This window comes from Aptenodytes forsteri, unplaced genomic scaffold (assembly GCF_000699145.1).
Source record: "Aptenodytes forsteri isolate BGI_AS27 unplaced genomic scaffold, ASM69914v1 Scaffold2, whole genome shotgun sequence".
Classification (NCBI taxonomy): Eukaryota; Metazoa; Chordata; class Aves; order Sphenisciformes; family Spheniscidae; genus Aptenodytes; species Aptenodytes forsteri.
The window spans coordinates 17,651,681-17,660,171 of NW_008795695.1; positions in this window are offsets into that span (position 1 = coordinate 17,651,681).

Here is an 8,491-nt window from a genome sequence, read left to right on the forward strand (position 1 = left end):
TGCCCCATCCCTGGAAACATTCCAGGTCAGGTTGAACGGGGCTGTGAGCAACCTGATCTAGTTGAAGATGTCCCTGCCCACAGCAGAGGGGTTGGACTAGATGACCTTTAAAGGTCCTTTCCAACCTAAACTATTCTATGATTCTATGATTCTGTGATTCTAAGATGAGCATCCCTTACTCAGTTAGCAAGCTCACCTAAGAAAAATAGCCGGTAGTCAAAAAGGGACCTGAAAACACTTGTGTAGCTTCCACAGCACTTTTGGACAAAGGGGTTTAAATGCCAGTAAAAAGAAACTGTGAAACCTTCCCAGCTCCCCCTCAATTAGTTTCTTCCAGTTTGGTGTTAACTGAAGAGAATCCAATTTGTGTTTCCCTAAGGCATCTCCATGAGGTGAACTAAAGCTCAGTAAATGGAGACAATATGGAGATTCAGTTCAAAAGTGCAGTCCTGATCCAAACTATAGTGCTATGTAGAGTCACCCTTAGTCCAGATGGGATCAGAAAAATCATAAAATCCTACAGGGAACTAAATTCAGGTTTCATTCTCAGAGCTTGCCTGGAAGACTCCAACAAGATCTGTCCCACGGAAAGTGCAGTTACAGCCCTTGCTTTCTCATGTAAGAGGGGCAAGGTTGTGATGGTGCTACTCTCTCATTTAGTAACCCAGCTATATATCCCTCAGCTCTCTCACTTACCCACTGTGTTCAGCTCCCATTTCCTGAAGCGACTGAAGCCTGCATCTCCCAACAGACTGCCTATCTTGAGTACAAGAGTCACCTCACATTTGCCTTATCCCCTTGAGGACGTTGTTATGATGCTCTCAGGCCTGAAATGGGAGTAGATTCAGTGATACCACCATGTTCAAGCCATCCATTCTGGCTGTACCCTTGCCAGCAAGGGAAGGCACCCACTACCTCCCATGGTCCCCCAGGTGTGGTGTGGTCAGAACAACAGGTTTGTTGTCCTGTTGTACTTGCAGTGATGAAGTGCAGGGCTGCCTGGCAGGTACCCTTGGACAACCACAATGTCACCTTTTAAATATCGTGTTATCCTATTTTCCATCTCTTAACACTTTCTTTCACCATCCTTGCCACTCTCTTTCTCCTCCCCAATCCTCTTTCAGATAAACCCACGCCTAATTACTTTTTCACTATTGGTTCAGTTTTCCTACATCCATAGCCCAGTTGGTATTCCTGACCCCGTTTCTGACACAGGTAATCTCAGCTTTATATCCTATTGCTGATGTGGTTACCAAGGTGCTGTTGGTCTTGCCCAAGGTCCCAAAACTCCCTTTCAGGGAGGTTTGGCCATCTCTCATATCACTCCCTCTGAATCACCTGTGAAACCCAGCCATTCCTCATGGTGCTATCGGTAACTCCTGTCAGCTTCTGTCATCGTTATCTGTCACATCCAGCAATTTCTCACATCATAGCCAGCAGTTTCTCACGTCCGTTCAGTCAGCTGAACCTGAGGCCAGGGCCCGGTCCGTGGCTCGCAGCCCTAACAGTCCTGGCTGCTTTCACTGGTGGGAGTGATTTACCAGCTCCCGTCTTGGACCGCAGGGCCTTTAACCTTTTGTTAAAGGTTCACATAATGCTCATCAGTCTAAAACAGGAGCTTCAAGCCATCATCACTGTACATCTAATGAAAAATAAGGATTCCTGGAACCCTGGACTGAACGAGCTTAGGTGAACAGAGAAAATAGAATGGACTTTGCTTTTTGCATAGATCATATATAATGGAGGAATAATTTTGTATTGTCCTTATCAGCATCTTTATCTTTAGCATCTGCAAATTAAGACAAAAGATATTTCAGTCACTAGATTAGAGTCTCCAACCAGCCTGTTAGAGCTGGGAGAGCAATAAAACTACTTTCAAAATGATACTGCATTAGTTTTTGGAGGGGAGTAATTAGTGTGCCCAAGAGATCAAGGCCTTGGACATGATGACCCCCTGTGTCTTGCCAGTCATTTCCTTCTGTAAAGGCAGAATTGGAAAAAAGGGGAGAAAACTTTTTTTTCTGTGCCCACTTGCAATTATAGTAGAGGAACTGCCACCAAGTTTGGAAGCCATGACTTCCATACGAGCACGCTTATTGCCAGAAAGTACTCTGTCATATCCAATGACACAGCTGAGGTGAAGACTTGTGCTTCTGTCTTGAGATCCTTTACTCCTGCTGCCAGTGAAGACATCTCCAGTAGAAGCCCAGTGGCCACTGGGCTCAGATTGAAGTGCAAAGTGGAATCATACCACAAAGGAGAAGATGGAAAAGGTCCAGCTCTTTTCATGGTTCATTATCAGTCAGCTGGGGCCCATTGCCAAATCGTGACATAATGCAGCCACAGCTGGTCCGACCCCATTCCTCCTAAGCCTTGTCATCTGACAAGTAACCAGAACACTAGGAATCAAACAACAATTTCCTCTGAGCCCGGTTTAAAATACTCTGGATGCAAAGGTCATTCACTGGTTATGATTAAGTTTCAGCAATGAGTGTGAGCTGCTTTGCTACAAGATATAAATGAGAAGGTAGAAGCATTGAGCCAGATACCATCACACACTCTTCATATCCCACTGGGGTTGGCTGCCTTGCAGGATTGCTGATGGCATAGAGAATCATGCAGCTCTTCCAAGCTCAACTTCTCATCTGCCACGATGGCTCTATCAACCAGGGATCTTGCTTGGCACAGGTAGTGTAACCATGTGGGTAACAAGGTAGTTTAGCACAGGTCTCATTCATCCAACAAGAATTGTGTCCAATTCCTCAAACAGTTTTCCAAGTGTCCTGTGCTGAGTTCTCCTATTGAAATGGTAACTTGAAATACTATACATTGAAAGGGTAAAATTCATTAAATGACTGAATGACTGAATTCATAGCCAAAAAGGTTGTAGCTAAAGTTCTGTATATGTGTATGCAGCTTCCTCATCCTTTCAGCTAGCACCTATATGTTTGGAAATTCAAGAGAAGTCTTTCACAAGGGGAAGACATTGCACAGTGGAGGAAGCATACCCAGATCCATGGAGAACAGATCACTCATGTAATAAAACTATTTTAAGCCCCATATTCTGACAAGTACTAAAAAGAGAAAGGCAGAAACAGGGTTACAGCCAAAGCTTTCCATCAGTCTAATTCCAGCTTGGACTGAGGGGTGATTAATGTAAGCTCCATCTATGTTATTTTCTGTAACCGCACAGCTCCATGAGCACACGTCCACAGCTAAGCCACTTGGTAGCTGGGGGAGGGGAGAAGGGACCATGAAATTCCTTTCTTTTTATTTTTTCTGTTCCCAGAGTTTTCACATACCAGCAGCTAGAAGTTTTGGTTGCTGTCAGTTTTCTTAAATGCTTCTGGGTCAAGAGCCAGTATTAGAAATTATTTGAACGGTCATTCATTTTCAGCAAGAAGACACCCACTGCAGCTGTGATACAAAGGAAAATCTGCCTCCGAGCAGCTTACTGTGCAAATGCAGTTCTATCACAATGATTGCAATAAGAACATACTGTATTGTCCATAATTACATCCATATTAGGAGGAAAAAAATTAGTTAAGCTGTTCAGTTACATGCCAAAACTGTTTCCTGAGGGATATTTATTTTGACTAATGTTAGGGTAGAAAAATGAAACCAATCTGGCCTGGTTTAAAGCACTTGATTTTTCTTTTATGTTTGATGGAGAGAAACAAAGCAAGCCAAGAATTTATGTAAAGCCACTGCTAGGTTTTAAGGTGGCAAGATTTTTTAGGGTGGCAAGAGTTCCTCCCCCTTGGCAAAGAGCAGAAATTCATAAATGCAGAATGAGGCAAGGTTACTGTTCTCAGAGAGAGGTATTTTTTCCTCATGTACTGCAGCACTGTTCTGTGGTTTGACATAATGCCAGCATTCACTGGGACAAAATTCTATATCCTGAAGTACCAACTGCTATTTGGCTCTGGGTATTTGGAAATATGCTCTTGTTGCTACAGTGATCTCAGTATAAATCTGTTTTCTTGCCTACTTTCTATTTCTTTAGTTGCTGTTGTTCTTAACTACAGACTAAAATAACAGATCGTATTACTCCCAAATGAGGTAAGTCATAGCTAGACATTCTTAGGGTAGAGGCACAGGTCTACTAACAAACTGTTGGCTGGTTGTAATACTGGCTTGTCTTTAAACCCATGTCATCAGATTTCGCTGTGAATTAGAGGGAGAGGTTTATGTAGACCTAAGAGTGCCAGTGAGAATCACTGGCTGGCAGGCTATAGTTCAGATTTAGTTCCCCTGCAACCTTTATTTGGCCTGAGGCTTTCCTCCCTGAAACACTGCTTTCTAAAATCAAAATGAAACAAAAAAATCAGTCTGCCCATTGTGAACTCTGAAAGTTGCTCCCATAAGTTATCACGGCATAATTGCTGTGCCTGTACGAGTTCTGCCATCAAGTAGTTTAAAATTGAAAAGCATTAGGATGGTTTGTGATAAGATTGAGGATTGATATTTGGTAACATGAAGAGTAGGGATTAATCAAAATTTGGGAAGAATATTGCATGAAAAATGAGGCAGTTATATCCCCTTTCCAGAAACAGGTGTTGAAATGCCTACATTCAGATGACTTGTCTTCTACATTCTGGTAATGAAGTCCACCCTCACTACAACATATCTCATTATATGTATCACTTCCTTAATCTAAATGCAGCTGTATCATGGTTCTTTCCTTCTTTCGTTATCCCCCTCTGGCAAACAATTTGAACAGCTCTTAGTTATGGTGTCATTCTGAGGGAAAATGTAGTTTAGAGAAATATGCTCGAAAACTATCTTTTGTATTTTCAGTTAACTCTTCCTTTGCAGTATGAAACTGTCCTTTATTCAAGACAGTTCATTCAGAGTAAGATGAACCAACTTATTTGTAGTAGCTATATAGCAAGTGCAGACAACTTCAGAATCCCGAAAGACATCTATTTCGATGTCAGTCCCCCTGAAGGTCGGACACTTCACACAGTCTGCTGTGGAGTAGAGGCTTTGGCCCAGAAAGGGGCTAAATAGAGTGTACAGTAGTGGGACCAGGTATAGAGGATGCCACGTGAATGGACCAGTAAGACATCCAGTGCTTACAGGCCTGCCTATGGATGAAACCTTGTTACACAGAAAAGCAAGAACCTGCCTATGTTTGCCCCAAGAGGACAACACAACAGAGGAGGGGGTATTGCTGTTGGAAGAGGAGAGATGATTTTGGGGGAATAAAAGACTGCTTGATGGCATAAAGAGGGCGGGGGGAAAGCTCTAGCTTTGAAGAATTTGGAAAAGCCTTGGTGGTTTTCCAAACCTTTGATGTTTGATTTGATCCAGACCCTGAAGAGGGTCCTAAAGAGACCACTCCATCAGCAATTGCTTTGATTCAGCCTCACAAGAGAGAGGAAGAGCTCAGAATCTAGGATGTGGGCCCATTTTCACAGATCTATTAAGCTAAATAAATGTATGTGTAAGAATAAGGGAAGTCTACCGGAAGAGCAGTTACGGGACTGTTACCAGAAGCCAGCTTTAACCCTGGACACAGCCTGTGACAGGTACTCATTGCTGTTCCTCTCACGCTGCAGGAGCTTAGCCAGAATCTTGCTGCTCCTGGCCAGTGTTTCATGTTGGACAAGGTTGTTACACCGTTTGCCAAATCCGTATCTCCCCCGTTGGCTTTACCACCTGTGAAGGAGCACGGTAAGCTTGGAAAATACTAACTTTAGATGTTACAGATTTTCAGAAAAAGGTTGTTTGATTTAGGGATGTGCAGACATTAACAAAACAACCTTCTAGAAATGTATGTCTTTCCAGTGCACTGGACTAGGTAATGTTATGATTGTTACAACAGTCGTGGCCGATATCGCTAAGCTGATATGTTTCCCCGATGACTGATCTTTTTGTTAAGAACATTAGACTGAAACTCAGGAGACTGGGCCAGTTTCCAGCTTTGTCACAGATGTCCTGTATGACCTATAACAAGCTGTTTATTCTCATTGTGTGTTACTTTGGAGACTGGAGGGTGATGCTTCCCTATCCCATGGGGACATTTGTCAATACACATTAATCAGTCTTGTGCAAAGTTGTTAATGGAAACTGGGAGAGGGGGTGAAAGTGAACAGACAGAACATCTCTGTTTCATCTCATTTCTCATGGCGTGACTCCATGGGAGGTTTTGATTGTTCTTTCAAGCCAGCCTTCCTAAGAGGAAATTAAGCCAGGTGATGACATGAGAGCAAATCTGTCACGAGACAGCTTCTCCTCATCGCTCACCTTCCTTCCCTCATCCCCCTTCTCAATTCTTTGTTTTCTTGCTTTGTCATTCCTCTGTTTCTTTTCTTATCTGTCTACTTCAGGCACTACTTTTCATTACTCTCCCATTTTCTCCCTCTGCCATTTATTCCCTTCCAATCTTTCTTTTTGCCTAATATAAATGTGCATTGGACTAGGAAATAAGGAGTTTTGTTCATCCCTTGGGCTCTCTTGTCTGCCTGCAGAATAAATAGAAATACATGTTGAAGTGCTTTTCCAATCTTCTATTTAATGCACACTCACATTATAACAATTAGTTTAATACCAGTTTTGCTGTGTTTCAAGGAGCTGTTACCTGAATGCTTATACAATAATAGTCTATTTGTCCGGGTAACATTGTGGTAATATGGTTCAGAGTTATTGTGTGCACATATGCTGAAATGCTGGTTTTGGGTACATGGTCAATTCCGTTGTTGGGAGACAGCTATATGAGATAGAATATGTATTTATGATAGAATTTGTAATGCTGAAAGGAATGTGTTGGCAAAGCCTAACAGTAATACCAGAGGGCAGTCTTCCCCTTTCTGCACACATCTTCATCAATACCTTATGCATGAGGTGTCCTATCAAGGAAGGGGATTTTACCTCCGTGTCATGTGGGGTGTAAGGGGGCAGAGAGGATAAATGACTTGATTTTGAATGTCTGTGTTTTCTTAAGTGAAAATAAAACATGTCTTTAGCTACTTCAGCTGTTCTTTTCTTGGTTATTGCATCTTTTAGGAGGTGCCAATGTGAAACAGCCTGCCCAGAAGGAATTCCACCTTCTCGATGCTTGACTGGTTGTTTAAAGCCACTGCTGAGTCTGCACTGCTGTGCAGGGATGATAGTGTGTCTGCAAAGTGGAGAGTGAGGGGGAAAACAGGAGAAAGATAAGTAGGTAACTGGTGTGTTCCCTTGCCTAGTGATATCTCGTACAGAAAGAGGGAAACAATTATTTCATAATTAGTGACCTACAAATGGAATAGACAGGGCTACTTAGATGACTATTATTGCTTGCTGTTAAAATAAATGCAGAGATTCTCTGATGTAGTGTTCAAAGGAATATCAAAATGAAAGATGGTCCTCCCCAAAAGGGACTTACTTTTCTTATCTAATCTGTGGAATGTCTTATTAAAAAAAGAAAAAAAAAAAGCCTGCTATTTATTCAATAGCAGCAGGGATGCTACTGCTACTCCTAGCGTTATAGATTATATGTATGTTTAGAAACTATGCTGGGAAGTTTATTCCAAACCTTCATCCCCTAGTAGCAGCACTATCAATTCAGTATAGTTTGCTCATTCTACTCTGCCTCTGCTTTCTGCTTCAGGTAACTTATCTGAGGGCATGGGCCGTGAACATGAGAATGCAGTTCTTAAAAATAATCTCAAATACTTACTTCCCAGATAGTATATTTGACTTACTTCTGTACAAGGTAAAATTTGCCTGGAATACAAGCAGAATTTGCAAGATTATGCTATCCACAACGTGTCAGAATCAGTTAAGTAACACAGTGCCCCAAATCCTATTGAAAAGCAGTAGGAGAAAAGCAAAAAAACTAAAAGAAACAGTACCTATTTTTTCCATCATAGCTTCTTATCTTCTGCAAAATCCCAGTGCAAACATCCTGCTGTCTGGCATCCTAAGCAAATGCAACTTGTAACTGGTCTGTGCATGTTAGTGTCCAATACTTTGTATAGTGGCTGAAGAGCCTGCAGTTTGTAAACATTTGAAATCAAAATAATTTATTCCTGCAAGATCTGTTTGGGACAGGAGAAACTTATTTTATTTTCACCCTGCTAGGTTTAATTTTGAATGTTTTGATACAGTAGACTCCAAGCAAAAACCTTAAATCCAAACACACTGACATTTTGTGCATATTAATAATATGTACCAGAATTTTTCAAAGAAACTGTATCAGTCTGTGGTATCAGGAATTGGTCTCTTGGGTCCAGTCCCCTGAGAGTTTCAAGGCGTTCAAAATTTGCATCCTGGCTTTGTGACGTATCTAGTCTCTTGTTTTTAATGCCGCCAAGATCTGTGTAAGCTCTTTGACTTGCAGAATAAATGTAGCCCAATCAAACCCATATCCTTAACCCAGCAGCAATCTTCTTCAAACATTTTGTCTGTAGCATCCACAGAAGCATTATAGAATCATAGAATAGTTTGGGTTGGAAGGGACCTCTAAAGGTCATCTAGTCCAACCCCCCCTGCCATGGGCAGG